Here is a 12,729-nt window from a genome sequence, read left to right on the forward strand (position 1 = left end):
TCTGTATGACTGCAGAGCCGGGTCTCTTCCAGGAGGTTTATATTTGCTGCAATTGGAAGCATTCAGAGGCAACTTAAAGGATTGATCTAGTCTGAGAGCAGAACCGGGAGGTAGGAGCTCCTGAATTCAAAAGGCATTATTGCAGTAGTTTTGCTGCACAGCCTGAGGCTACAGGTTGAGCTCTTACTTCATTTTCCCCATCTGTGACACAGCTCATAGGATGGTTTGGTGATTAATTTATGCTGATGAAGTTAATTACTTGGTCAGAATTTAATAATTTGATAAGAATCTCTATATATCCCAGGAAATGTGGCAAAAAGAAAAGCAAAATAACCAGCCCTAAAACTGATAATTAAAAAACCGAGACAAGATGGTGAAATTCAGGATAGAAACCTCTTCAGAGATATTTTTTTATGGCCAGTTCAGCCAGTGCAACTTGACATTCCTCTGATTTCAAAGGCAGTTTGACAGAAATGTGAAGTTAGAGGATAGTATGTTCCTGAAACCTCAGTTTTACCCTGGCAGTTTTGGAAGATCAATGTGGTGTGCTAAGGCAGCCAGTGAAAAAGTTCAGGGGATTGTATGTTGTTATTTAGTGGTTCTTGCAGGTATATACAAGGAAGCAATTGGAAAGGATTACGCAATTAAATTAATTTATTAAGATTTCCTGTGTCCTGCAGAACAATCCGTGACTCATAAGCGATTTGGACAGCACTGAGATGTACATCATATCAAAGGAATTTTGCAGGGCCAGCTCTCTTGGCAGGCTTGTTGTGATCTATATCTCCAGTGTAACTTTGGTTATAGTGTGACCAACCAGTATAATTAAATTACCAGTGTCACTGTCCTCAGCAAAATTGCCCCTTAGCTTGCATAGCTCCCTCTGTTGGACTAACTATTCAAGCTCTCTTTGCCCCGCAAAATGGGTGCTCCATCTCTCCTGCTTTTTGATGAGTTAATAATTTGAATTATCTTGCTGTTTTTATGGTATTTTGTCTGCTCCAGGTTAGTTCAGATAATGTTGCTGAAGACCTTTACTTTGCACTTTAATAGAATTTAACTGCACTGATGTTTGAAGCTGCTATGAAATCTCTCAAATTCAACGTAGTTTTTCCAAAACATTTGAAGTCAGCTACTCTATAATCTTTTTGTTATGATCCACTTAGTCCCCCTTGGACACAATGCAAACAGGTAGAAATGAAGGGTAGTGTTTTCGTATTTTCATGGCTTGCTTGTGAAACCTCTGAAATGCCTGGAGACTCCATGTCTGTCAGTGCTCTGCAGTTTTTGGTTGCTATTCATGTAACCCAGTGAGGCAGAAGAGCAGAGATAAGGGAAAGAACAGAGGAAGATTTCTCTCTGCAGTTTATTCTCCAGGGTTTTGTTCAGTCCAGTTTTAAATGGCTCTGGCTACTGAAGTGATTCAAGCTATGACATTTTGGCAGGGTGTGAAACAAAATCTGGCGGAGGTGCTATGACTGAAGGGCTGGTTTTGTTCTCTCTGAAATGTGTAGCAAATCTGTCACTGGCTTCAGTCAGAACAGGATCAGGTCCTCCGAGTCATTCAGTTTGAATAAGCTCCACAAAACCAGGAAAAGAATCTAATTTTGTTGTACCATTACACTGTTACAATCTCTTTCAGGCTCCCCCTCCTCTGTTTACAGTGTCCTCCCATGCAACTAAGACTTTCTGTGTAGAAAAAATGAGCTGCTTTTGTTAGGTTTTGAGCAATAAATAGCCCTGGATTAGTAGTCCCTGTCTGATGTCTCATTCGGACTGTCTCTTGCATTACCTAGCTTTGTTTTTAAGCCCTGATACTGGAAGTGGAAACTCTCCAGATGCATACTTTAAAAAAATCAATAAAGAGAGGAAAAGCTAATTGATTTTGAAATTATTTTTATTATTATTTTCTTTATAAGATAGCCCATTAAACTTGGGGAGTCCCTAATGAAAGGTAAGTTTGCTGCAGCCTTGTTTTTCCAGAGTTGTCTCCCCTTGATGTTATAGCTTTCTTTTATATTTCTCCCCACATATAGGTAAAAGGAAATTTTAAAAAATAACATAGTTCTGAATAATTTGGATTAATTTCACTTTCAGAAGCATTATTCTGGTTTTCTTACTGGTTTAGCAGGAGCTGTTGAACTCAAGTTAAGAGTAAATCCATTTCCAATGTGTTACTCCACAGGCTCACAGAGGAGGATTTATCTCATCACAGATCTACAGTAAAACACAATAAAATAAATGGAAAAGTGATTCTGAGTGTCTGTTATAAAACCTTTTCAACTCTGTAAGCTGAATCCTGGAAGGAAAACCTGTCGCAGACGTGTCTGTTGGGAAACCTGTTCTAGGCAGCAAATTTATATTTTGAGCAATGTTACTTTTTTCTGAATTCTTTGTATTGAGAAGCTTAGAGTCATGGTTCGGGTCCAGTCCAGAGAACCTGTTCACACCTGAGGCCAGGACAGTCACTCAAACAGTTCTAAGAAGTCTCTGCCACACAATGGTCCAGGCCAGGACCACTTGTCCTGGTGGCTGAACAGCAGCCAGCAACCATAGACAGTTCTGTGATTTCTGCAGGTATTTTGCCAGTCGGGAGACAGGCTCTCCTGTGCTTGAGACGTTTGTCTGCTGTTACTATGCTGCTTTCCACACTTCCTTAACTGTCAGCAATTCTTTCATGCTCCAAAGGCCCAAGTGAATAAGCAGTATTTATGACCTCTCCCTCCCCCCACACCTCTCAGCGGTGCCCCTCTCGCTCTCCCTGGGTGCCTCATTCTTTGTCTGCAGCTGCCTGTATTTTGTAAAGTAGAGCTGCTGTCATGATTCTTCACTATGAGACTGGTGAGGCATTGGAATGGTTGCCCAGAGAAGCTGTGGATGCCCCAACCTTGGAAGTGTTCAAGGCCAGGTTGGATGGGGCTTTCAGCAATTTGGTCTAGTGGAAGGTGTCCCTGCCCATGGCAGAGGTGTTGGAACTAGATCACCTTTAAGGTCCCTTCCTTTCTAGGATTCTACAATTTCCAGTTGAGACGGAACACTGAACACTAAAGGAGTGTCTAGACCATATTTGTGTCCTCACCTTAGGTTGGGTGGTGGGATCAGGGAAGGAAGGGGCTTTCAAAAGTTAAGTGAATGATTAAATAAGGCAGGGGGTGGAAGGAAGGGGAAAGGAGAGGAAATAGATGTTTCAAGAAACAGCTGGAGAAGAATAGGGGCAGGGATGGATAGGGGCTTTTTGGACTGCAGGCAGAGGGAAGTTCTGATGCAGGGAAGTATAGCTACGACTGCAGTTGGAGAAGGAAAGAGGAAATTTTGAGTCTAGTTCCTGCTTTTTATATCTGAAAACAGACTTTTCTGTTATGGTACTCGTTTCCACAGAGTCTTGCACAATGTAGGATTAACACACATAATGGTCAGCCCCTGGACTTTGCATAGCTCCAGTGACTGACCCAATGTGTTTGAAACTTATACCCCCAACCGCAAAAAGAGCTTATGACATTTCAATTTGTTTTTTACCTAAGATTACCAGTGGCTGGTCATATTTTTTCGAAAAACAAACTATTTGCATCATTGAGAAAACATACAAAATCTAAACCAAAACCAGGATCCTGTAGAGCTCCAAAGAAACTCACCCCATGTTTTTAAGCTTGAATTAGCAGCATGCCTCAAAACTCAGATATATGTGTTTAAATTCAGCTATTAGCTAATGAATCAAAGACTGACCTCACCGTTAAGCCATTGCCCATCTGTATTTTATGACTTCCAGAGATACACAAGGTTTCCAGAATCGAATAGTCATTTGTGGCTTCCCTAGTATTCCCCCGACTTGCTGACTGCTCACCAAAGCACTGAACGCTCTTAGCTGTCTCTGTGCAATTTCCTGGCTAAAGGAGATCTGGAATGTAAAAGTGTATTCATCATCAGAGGTTTTGCAAGATTCCAGGACTTCAGTGAAGCGGTAAGAGATGATTTAAAATTGGAATGGCATGAAGGTTCCTCTAAGTTTTCAGTCAACTATAGGGTAACTTAACCAACAAGAATGTAACCCTTAAGGAGAACCTGAATTATTTGGGATTTTAGTATCACAAAAATGTACCAGGTTGTAATAACTGTTATAACTGTACCAGACAGATCCTGGCCCTCTACTGTGAGCCTCTCGGTACAGAAATGGAGGACTAAGTGGCAAGTGGGAACATGTACAATATGACGCTCTAACCATTTATCTGGAGTGAAACAACTGCATAAAGCCAAATACTGAGAAATGGTAGCGCATAAGCTGGATTTTTGACTTCAGTGCTAAGATCAAACAAGAGTAACCCAGAGGTAGCTTTGCTAAAATGGTGACCCTGGTTCCTACTCCTGTATTTGAACTCATACTGGGTGGAGAAATCTTAGCAAACCTTTCTCCAGGATGTTAGGAGGTGCATGTCCATGTTAAATATGCATCAGATGTAATGTGCTTCTTGTATACGTTTTGGAACGGATTTTAACTTCCGTTGCGATGGGTATTACACACTATCTAACATCAGGATATGTAAGATGGGAACCAGATGCTGTTCTTCACTAGTCAGGTGTTCTGGTCCTTTTGTTATTTTTTACTTTGCTTTTCTGGCACTAAGACACCCTAAAACTTACCGAGGAAATGAAAAATCACTGCTGACGTGCTTTTGTGTGTTTGTTCAAGAAAAACATTGGTGCATCACAGATTTGTGTCCAGAAACACATTCCTCACTGCTTTAGTCTGCTGTATTATCTGGACAAAATGAAAAGGAGATAGTTGTGATTTGAAAGTGTTTTACATACATTTTGCAGAGCTGTACAAGCTTACATGATATGTAGGGCAGTGATGAATCATAGTCTGTCTTCTTCATCACATCACACCACTATAACAACATTACTCTGCTGGATTGACTTCTGATTTACTGGGTGAGAAACCCCCAGGCAGTGGTATGCTGACCCACCATCACCTTCAATTTTGCTTGCTGGTGCTTGCTGTTTTCTGCATTTTTGCAGTGAGATCTTTGGCTGAGGAACTTTGAAACTGTGTATTGTATAACGGTAGGACCTCTTTTTTCTTTTTGTCTTTTTCTTTTCCTAACTACTAAGACCTAGAGATTTGTAATTAGTTTTCAAGTCATTAATGAATTCTGGTTTCTTCCTTATAGGCTGCAGCCAATTTGTCTCTATTTGCTAGAGCAGATTAAAGGAGTGGACGGGTTATTGCAGGTGACTAAAGTGGTACATCCTAACAAGTTACTGTCCCTCAGCTAAGTTTTAGCATCTGTGATTACACATGTTCTTGTGTTCCTCCTGCATTGTGTCAGCCAAGATATTTGGGGATTTGATCTGGCTGAAAAACATCCAGAAAAAATCTTGGGTGAACCAGTTCCTTGATCCCTTCCCTTACATAGCTGCACAAATAGCTGTGCTGGCACAGTGCAGGGAATAGCTCAGGAACAGAGATGCACAGCAGAGTAAGAACTATTGATACTGGTACTGCTGACAAAGAAGAAATCATCAGGCTATGCCCTACAGCAGTGGTACTGCTTGTTCTGCTGTGTGTCTGAAGGGGAGCAAAATACAGTTCTTACGTGACCAGTATAAAACTGATTGTTCAACAGAGTTGGTCTTTGAGGCTGGGGCCTGGTGCCAGGCTTCTTCCCACAAAACACAGGAAACCCTTTGGAGGTGTAAGAAATCCCCTTTTTTGCCCACACTGGAAAAGAGCCATCTGACTTTAACCTGATTACAAGGCAGGATGGATCCTTTCCCTGAAAACCCCCTGAACACTTTGCTCTGAGTGCTTAGAAATGCAAATAAAATGATTTACATTTCACTCATTCCTTTCTCAAGTACCAAATTCTGGTTTGCAGTTGTAGCTTTATATCCCATTCTGATGTTGTTCATGGACATCCTCCTCCTTTTGTTTTGGAACTCCCTCTGAAATATCCAGCAATAGTTTCAGACAAAGGAATCTCAAAATTTGGGAAAATTCAGAAAACTGTAAGTATTGTAATCCCAGAATATCCCTTCAGGATACCTCTTTAGGATTCCACATTACTGCAGAGTAGGATAATAGCAAAAGGTAAGAACACAGTTCTGAAAGTTTTGGTGAGATCCCTTGGCAGTAAATATACAAAGGTTTAATTGAAAGAATTTTTGAACAGAGTTAACCTGTGTATAGATTGTCTTTCCTCATTTTCAAGTGGCTTTAAAGCACCTATAATGGAAGTCCTGGTTATTTCACGCTTCTTTAAATACCTTTATACAGCTAGAGAAGGGGCTCTTAGTGTCACAGACTCCAGAATGGGTAAGGTTGGAAGGGACCACAGTGGGTCACCTGGTCCAACCTCCCTATTCAAGTAGAGTCGTCCTCAAGCATGTTGCACAGAATTCCATCAGGATGGTTCTTGAATATCTCCAGTGAGGAAGACTCCACAACTTCTCTGGGCAATCTGTTACAGTGCGTGGTCACCTGCACAGTAAAGAAGTTCTTCCTCATATTCAGGTGGAACTTTCTGTGGATCATTTTCTGTTTTCTCTTGTCTTATTACTTGGCATGCTGAAAAGAGTCTGGCTCCATACTCATGACACTCTCCCTTCAGATACTTATAGACATTGATGAGGTCCCCTCTCGGTCACCCCTTCTCAAGGCTGAAGCTGCAGAGAAATGCTCCAGTCCCTTAATCATCTTTGTAGTTCCCCATGGACCCGCTCCAGAAGCTCCATGTGTCTCTTGTACTGAGGAGTGCAAAACTGGACACGGTACTCCGGATGCAGCCTCACTAAGGCTGAGTAGAGTGCAGTACACCAGGTATGTATGGACCAGCCCTTAGGTCAACCACTGCAATTACCTTACTCGTCCATTTTCCATGGGGTTGAATGGATGTATTTGGAAAAATAACTTGCCAAACAAGGCGTGTTTTTGTGTATTCTCTTGTCTGGCTTCAAAATTTTAAATTATCAGGGTGTATCCATATTTCTGAAAAGGCTTTGGGATTTCAAGTGTGGTACAAAAGGAAGTTAGTCTTCAGGTCTCAGTTCAGGGCTGAAGGGTAACTGTTGGGTTTTAACTCCAGCTTTGATGGTGCCCCCTTTATGGATCTGGCATTTAAGCTGAGCTGCCTGGTTTTTGCCTCAGTTCCCCACCAGCAGCAATCCTGTAAGCTCCCATGTAACTGTGGGATTCTTGATACAGGCTGGTTCTGTGGCTGTCTTTGAAGCGAAGTTACTGATATACTACCCTGAACTGACACAAACACCTTTATATTGCAACTAGAGGACAGACTACGGCCAGACAGTGCTTGGGGGAGCTCATGCCTGTGTGTGTGAATTTGAATCCAATTTTAAACGTATCCAACAGAGGGAAGCGATTCCCAAGTGTTCAATTCCACAGCAGGTTCAGCTGCTTGAAATCAGCTCTGTGGCAGTCCCACTCTATCAGTCCTAGACTCGCATTCTCACTTCCTCCATTTGTTTACTTTTGCGATGTTAATTTTCTGCTGGTTTAGCTCCCGAACAAACTTGTCACTGGAACTCAGAAATGTTCGTACAAGGGGGAAGGGGAAGACTCTGGCAGCGCTGTCTTAATCAGTCATATATAGGGGGAATGTTGTCTCGGCACAAAAGGCAGATCTGGTGTCCTGTATTATTTGTCTCTCTTTTGCCTGTATCTACCTGCTCCACTCAACATTTCATTCTTGTACATCTAGAGAGCAGGTCCGCAGAGCACAACCTCGCCGTGCCCGTGCTCTGTTCTGGAGAGCAGTGCAGCCGTACGTGCAGTCAAATCCCTCCTCTTTTCCTCTCTCGGCAGAGCACACGCGCTGAGCCGAAAACTCCTGTTAACTAGGGTGACAAGTTTCCAGCAAGCTTTAGATCACGGGGAGAGGGAACACCCGGATCTCGGCAATATAAGGTATAGACGCCTCGGCTTTTGCAACACAGCGGCAAGGCAGAGCCCTTTTTATTCTTGCCTTTTTTGGATCTGCGCGCACACGGCGCTCAGCACAATGGAGCCGGCTCAGCGATAGCACAGCGCGATACGGGGAGCAGAAATAAAGTCCTTGCAGCGCCGCTCGCCAAGGGTGTGATTGCCGGCGATCCACTCCCCGCGTGGCGGCTCCGCCGATGGCGTGATCGCCAAAGACTCCTACGTCCCAGGCCGGCGCCGCTCCCGCCCTCTGCCCTGCGGAGCCGCGGGGCTCTGGGCAGCCGCCACTTCCCGAGGCAGCACTGGGGAACACAGTCCGGAGTCCCGATCTGCCGCACCCGGAAGGTACCACCCCCTCCCCCCCAAAAAACTTTCCTCCGCGGGCCGCTCGGCTGCGATGCCGCGCCCCGGGCGCCGATCGGAGGGGCAGGACCGGCCCCCTGCCCGGGTGCCGCGGGCCCCGCTGCCCACCTTGGCGGCCGGGGGGCGGCGGGGCGGGCCCCCCGCAGCCAATGGCCGCGGCAAGGCGGGCAGGGTGCGGGAGGCGGTGCCGGGCCCACAATAGGGGCGGCGGGAGGGAGGGAGGGAGGGACGGCGGTGTGGGGAGCGGGGCCGGGCGCGGAGCCGCGGGAGAGCCGGGCAGCACCTTGCGGCGGGCGGAAGGTGAGTCCTGCCGCGCCGGGGAAGGGGATTTCCTCCCTTGTTTTGTAACCGGGAAGTTTGCACAGAGGTTGAACGGCCGGCTTCTTTTTTCTCCCGCTCCCCCCCACCTCCTTCTTTTTTTCTTTTCTTTTAGGAGGGAGGTACGGAGCCTGCCTTCCCCCTCCGGTCTCCCCCGCCTCCTACCTCCCCGGCTCATTCATTTGATAAAGGGAGTTGTCCTCAGCCCCCGGGCTGTGCAAGCGGGGAGCCGCTCGGGGCCTCATGCTTGGGGTCTCGGGGCAGAGGTTGGGGTGGGAATCGGGGCTCAGCCCAGAGTTTCTGCCGAGCACCCCGTCCAGGCTCCGATTGGAGAGGCGGGCGCTTTGGGCAAACACAAAGAATTGAGGAGCTGGACCCATGCTGGGCGATGGGGTGATGAAGCCCTAGGCTTTGTGTGGCTGGTGCGGAGGGATGGCGAGGTGGGAGCTTGTGTTTTAACTCCTCCGCTCGCGTGTGTGTACGAAAGCGTGGCTTTTTGCTAGTAAAGTACTTAAAAGCAAAGCTGAACTTAGGATCGTGGGATGATTCAGATGGGAAGAGACCTCAGAAGGTCTCTAGTCCAGCCTCCTTCAAAGCAGGGGCTTCTGCCAGGGGAGTGGGTAGCAGCGAAGGAACATCGGAGATGGGTGGCACCTCTGGGTGCTCTTGAGTGCCCCTGGGAGACCGAAGGAGAGGCAGCACCAGCAGGGCGAGTCATCAGGGGCAGCAGCGCTTCTGTCTTCCACTGTGCATGGAAATGCCCTAATCCACAGCTCTTCCATGCCTGCAGTCCGTGTTCTTGATGCTTTTGTTATCCAGAGGGCTTAAAATTCATGATTGTTGGGAATAGCTGGCTCCATCCCGTATGTGTGTCACGGTGCATCTGCTCCTGCTGAGCATTACTTGAGCCTTATTCCGACATTGCCTCCAGGAGTTTTTTTCTTCAGGAACAAGATTTATAAATAGGTGTCAAAACCTGGCTCTTTGCTTGGGACCTGTTACCGGCTGTAAGGCTTGTACTTGATGTGGTAATTAAGTATGAGATATATGTGTGTGTGTGTGTGTGTAAGAACAATCGTGAAAGCTGTTTAGTTAGCCAAGATTTTAATTTTCAAAGTGAAAGCAGGTATTGTAGTTGGGTGAAATGGCTGTGTCGGGCTCAGACGGAAGACTGTTTGTTTTCTTTGCTTGCAATTACTCTTTGTACAGTGGCTTACTGATGCCTTTCACTGAACTACCTCCCCCTTTTCTTTACCTGGAGTTTCCTGGTGTTGCGCACATTCACTGGCCAAGCAGGGAGCATCTTCCTGTTTGCTGCTCTAATACTTCTTAGTGTGGGTGTGTTCATCTTGTTCACAGCTTTTTAGGGTAAGGCTGGAAAAACTCCTTGTGGAACAGTTTGTGTGTGTGTCCAGTGGATGCTTGGAAATTGCTTTTCCCTGTACACTTTCTGTGGATAAGTCAGAGAAGTGAAACTCATTTCTGCACAGAGAACAGAAGGTATGGTGGGAATTTAAATATGTCTGTGTACTGATTCTGTTTAACTCTAGATTGCCTGTCTTGTGCCACGGGGAAGAATTTGTTCTCAGCTGTACTGTATAGCAAAGCTGGAGATTAAAACTGGAGGCTGATAAGACTTTTTTTTTTTTTAGCCTTTTTGAGTCCTGTGGGGAGGAACCAACATCTTTAAATGGGATGATATAACTACCATTCTTTGATTTGGAAATGAAAGCCAAAAATAAAATTGAAGAGCGAAATGCTCTTGTATCATGACAGCAAGAATGCTTTTATTGGTTTTAGGAAATATTATGTGCTCTGGATGTTGCTTAGAAAAAAAGAATAAGGAGAAGTGAGGCTTTTAGTTCATACTTTTCTGTGCATCATGGGGATATTGGAAGAAATGTGCGACAAGTTCAGTATAACTGCCACAAGTGAAAACGTATTTTTTGTTTATTGTGTTTATGACTGCCTTGCTTGCACTGAACTGAAAACTGATGCTGTCTCTTTTTACCTGAGAGGTCAAAGAACTACTTGATTATCCTTTTCCAGGTCTGTGGAGGGAGACTTTTTCTCTCAGCTTTAACTCCAATGCATAAATTTCACCTAGTTTGCTAACTAGTGTTTTGTCTTTTTTTGAATGTGGGTGAGCTGCAGTGTGGCTTCTTTCCTTCTTTCTCCTTTTTGTGTACCTGTCTCACTTCCTTGGTGTGGGAAGTTTTGTAGTTTCCAAAGCTAGTTGTTATGGTCTAGTTCCCTTACATTTGTAAGAGGGTACAGAACCACCTAGAGCTAAAACAGACTTTTCTCTGTAGCAAAATACAGAAGTGATCCAGAGCTCCACCCTTAAAGTGATCTGGTTTTACAGTTCATCCTGTCAACAGCAGATAAGAGAAGCAAATAGACTTGTAAAGGAACTGATCCGTCTGGGTGAGGAGGTACAAGACATAAACTAAAACCAGGCAACTAAAAATAAGTCATATTTCTTTAAAGCCTAGGCAGGCATTAGCCCTTTTATAGGTACAAGAATACCTCTTGTTGGCTTTTTACCTCTGTGGGAAGGCAAAAGAATATTGGGTGCCAGGATTGTGTTGTGTGAAAGAACCTTTTTCTATACCTGGCAAGGAGCTGAACTGTTTTTCTCAGCCTGATGTCTTGGCCTGTATAGGAATTGGGGAGAATGTAAGCATGTTCTGCTTGATGCTGAGGGCTTGCTCTTATGGAGAAAATAGTCTAGTGTGTGACTCATGCACTTGTACAGCTCTGACCTGGGAGGAACTGCTTTGCGCCCCTGTTCCCAGAGGTGGGAATGGCTAGGTCCATTCCCTTTGGTGGCAGTGGAACTGGGGCTGTCAGCAGATGCTCACTGATGTGGCCTGTAAGTCAGTGGGATCAGATCTTCCTTTCTGAACTTAAGACACATGGTGTTCTTTAGCAATGAATAGGTTAAAAGTACCTAATGCTGCTTGTGCTAACCAGGTTTTTACTCAAACTGAAGTTTGAGTTTGAAATTCTTGCACTTGCGTGCAGCTGTGCACAGCATGTGTAGACATGGATGTTATGGCTGTGAGGGGTAACACTGCTGCCAGTGATGATGACTGCTCCTGGCTTTGTGCAGGAGAGGGAACTTACTTTTGTCCCATCCCTCCTCAGGCACATCCTCAGAGCTGGGGGTGGGAGTCTGGGTCCTCCCATGATCTGTCTCTTTTCCAGCATGGCAGTGGGGTGTGTGTCACAGTTTCAGGGTCCTTCATGGGTTTCACTTGATGAAAACGTGGATGCTCAGAGCTGAACAAGTCTCCTCAGGCTTCCATTATGATCAGCAGAGAGAAAAAGGGCCTTTTAGGATGTGCTTTATATCATCCTCCAGTGGGCGTTTTCAAAATAGGTCAGAGGTGCAGTCTAAAAATGCTGATTCCTCCTGTAGTCACCCTGGTCTCCTCTGTCTCCCATGTGTTGTGTTATACATGGCAGCAGGTAGCTGAGAGGAGTTTCAGCTGCTCCTCTCACTGTGGGGATGCAGGCAAGTACCATTGCTAACAGATCCACCAGAAAAAGCACTGTAGTAGCATAGCTTTCACCAATTCCCTTCATTTTAGCACTTGTTTGTTGGGATGGGAAAGGGGAAATAAACAAACAAACAAACAAAGCTATCTGATTAGTGTATTTCCGGGGGAATTGGAAGAAAAAGTTGAAGTTCAGTTCTGGTTTGTGCACTAATGTACATTTTCAGACTGGCAACCCAAGTGTTCCAGTTTCCACTTGTATACTATCAATCTTGTACATATAGTCTGAGAAGCAGGTTAAACAATAACTTCCATGGTTTTTTTCCTTCTTGCAATCTGTACTCTTTGGACCTGCTATATAGCTAGTTTGTTTTCCTCTTAAGCTGGTGTAACTGCCTTAAAGCCATTCTGTTTCCTCCTTCCTGCCGAGAATCAGTGAAGTAAAGTGATGGTGAATCCGGCATCCCTTTATCATCTTAGGGTTTAAAAAAAGGAGGAGGGAAAAAAGTTAATGGTGTAGAAAAATAGTCCTAATCTGGGAAAATCAGGACAAATCGTAAGACTGCAGAAGTAGTAGCTAAATGTACTTTCTGAAAAGAGGTAATTTCTACC

At 44.9% G+C, this 12,729-nt stretch overlaps 1 protein-coding gene and 1 long non-coding RNA gene across 8 annotated transcripts in view; one reads left to right on the forward strand and one right to left on the reverse strand.

Annotated features, from left to right (window-relative positions):
- Positions 1-1,013: 1,013 nt before the first annotated feature.
- LOC127467708 (uncharacterized) lies at positions 1,014-7,833 on the reverse strand. The gene is made up of 3 exons (XR_007903260.1): positions 5,831-7,833; positions 4,636-4,753; positions 1,014-2,217 (listed from the first exon to the last, which is right to left on the reverse strand). It is a non-coding gene; the product is annotated as an uncharacterized LOC127467708 (long non-coding RNA).
- The window catches only part of PAK1 (p21 (RAC1) activated kinase 1), a 79,935-nt gene continuing 71,143 nt past the window's right edge, over positions 3,938-12,729 (forward strand). Inside the window, exon 1 of one of the 7 annotated variants that reach the window (XM_051779920.1) lies at positions 3,938-3,958. The gene's annotated coding sequence lies outside the window, so the exon portion shown is untranslated. Of the gene's footprint in view, positions 3,959-7,839; positions 7,919-8,173; positions 8,279-8,529; positions 8,597-9,655; positions 9,983-10,031; positions 10,115-12,729 lie in introns of those variants that run through there. The other 6 variants (XM_051779924.1, XM_051779919.1, XM_051779917.1 and 3 more) reach the window with 6 other exon arrangements.

The sequence above is a fragment of the Manacus candei genome, unplaced genomic scaffold (assembly GCF_025592945.1).
Source record: "Manacus candei isolate 608988 ecotype Guabito, Panama unplaced genomic scaffold, ASM2559294v1 h1tg000014l, whole genome shotgun sequence".
Lineage (NCBI taxonomy): Eukaryota > Metazoa > Chordata > Aves > Passeriformes > Pipridae > Manacus > Manacus candei.